General features: G+C 39.0%; 1 long non-coding RNA gene across 1 annotated transcript; it reads left to right on the top strand.

The window, feature by feature from the left end:
* Positions 1 to 264: 264 nt before the first annotated feature.
* LOC119305479 lies at positions 265 to 1797 on the top strand. Its single transcript, XR_005148679.1, has 3 exons — positions 265 to 325; positions 412 to 916; positions 997 to 1797. It is a non-coding gene; the product is annotated as an uncharacterized LOC119305479 (long non-coding RNA).

Below are 1797 nucleotides of genomic sequence, written 5' to 3'. Positions count from 1 at the left end.
TTTAGCATGCATGACTGAGTATTTAGGCGCTGCTAACGGTGGCTGGCTGCATGCAGCCGCCATGCATGCACACGTCCGCCCGACCTAAATGCTAGGATCTATAGAAAATGTCTATCTCTGCTGCATCTACATGCATGTCACCTAACCTAGAATATGTCTATCCTAGAATCACGTATGGCCTTTGCTTGGTCCACTAGTGTTGAAGACTTGAACTAATCCACCTATATATACCCCTCTTCAAACGAACACACAATCGCAAGATATTCTAGTCTTCACACAACAAGTTTCTCCTGATTTACAAATGTGATCTACAGCAAGTTAGCAGGTATGTTCTATTATCAATCATTTTTTTCGAGGGTTGGGGGATCTAGGAAAGTGTATACCTGAGATGTCATATGCATATTTGTGTAGGTGTGTTATATTGTCAATCAGAATATTGGGTAATTTTTTGATGCACAAACGTAGAGAAGATGATGAATTAGCTATCATCGAAGCTTTGTATGCTAATGATAGAAGCTCGGCCAACCACACACGTATACATACATCCATCCTTACGGGAGATCGATACGTGCGAGAAGTTCTAGAAGGTCATGAATTGAGATGCAAACGAGATTTTCGGATGGAGCAGTATATTTTTCATAACTTAGTCCAGTGCCTTCGAGAAAGATGCCATCTAAGAGATACAAATTTTGTCTCAGTGAAAGAACAAGTAGGCATATTTTTATATGCCGTTTCAAAGAATGCAACCAATCGTACACTCCAAGGGCAATTTCAGCATAGTGGTGAGGTCATAAGTCGCTATTTCCATATTGTGTTGAACGCCCTCATGATATTGTCAGGAAGTATAATACAGTTGCCTCCAATTAATGTTCCTCTCAAAGTTGCAAGCAATACAAAATTTATGCCATATTTCAAGGTATTATTCACCTTTTAACCCTTCAGTGCTATAACCATATATAAATACAAAGTTTTCATTGTACGTAATTTTTTTTGTAGGATTGTATTGGAGCAATAGATGGAACACATATTCCAATTAGCATATCTCCAAAATGACCAAGATCCATATCGTAACAGAAAGGGAACACTGTCACAAAATGTTATGGTTGCATGTGATTTTGATAATCGTTTCGTCCATGTCAGCAGCGGATGGGAAGGTTCCGCTTCTGACGCTCGTGTTCTACAAGATGCTCTTGAAAATAACTTCTATGTCCCCGAAGGAAAGTTTTATTTGGTGGATGCTGGTTATGCGAATATGCCTAATTTTATTGCACCTTATTGCAATGTAAGGTACCATTTGGTGGAGCAGGCTAAATGCAATCAGCGGCCGCAGAATCCTCGAGAACTATTCAACCTGAGGCATGCACAACTTCGTAATCATGTTGAGCGTATAATTGGAGTTCTTAAGAAGCGTTTCCCAATACTAAAATGTGCATCGCAATACCCCATCGACTCGCAAGCAGAAATTGCGATAGCATGTTGTGCTCTTCATAATTTCATTTGTAGTAATGAGGGTGGCGAACAATGGTTGGACCAAGTTGAATCAGAGATTGATCCAGTAAAAATAATTGATGTTCCAAGTGGAGATATGAAGTATACAAATGACATACATTCTCTCAATGAGCGACGAGCACTAGGTAGCACAAAAAGGGATGAAATAGCCAATGCCATGTGGAATGACTATCAAGACTATCTCAGACGGACTAGAAGAAATACTGCATGACTTTCATTTGCTCTCCTTTTTATATATGTTTTTGTTCAGAAGTGTACTGAATAAAATAAATTCATACATTTTAGCAA

This window comes from Triticum dicoccoides, chromosome 5B (genome assembly GCF_002162155.2).
Source record: "Triticum dicoccoides isolate Atlit2015 ecotype Zavitan chromosome 5B, WEW_v2.0, whole genome shotgun sequence".
NCBI lineage: Eukaryota > Viridiplantae > Streptophyta > Magnoliopsida > Poales > Poaceae > Triticum > Triticum dicoccoides.
This window is presented reverse-complemented; position numbering and strand designations above follow the sequence as displayed.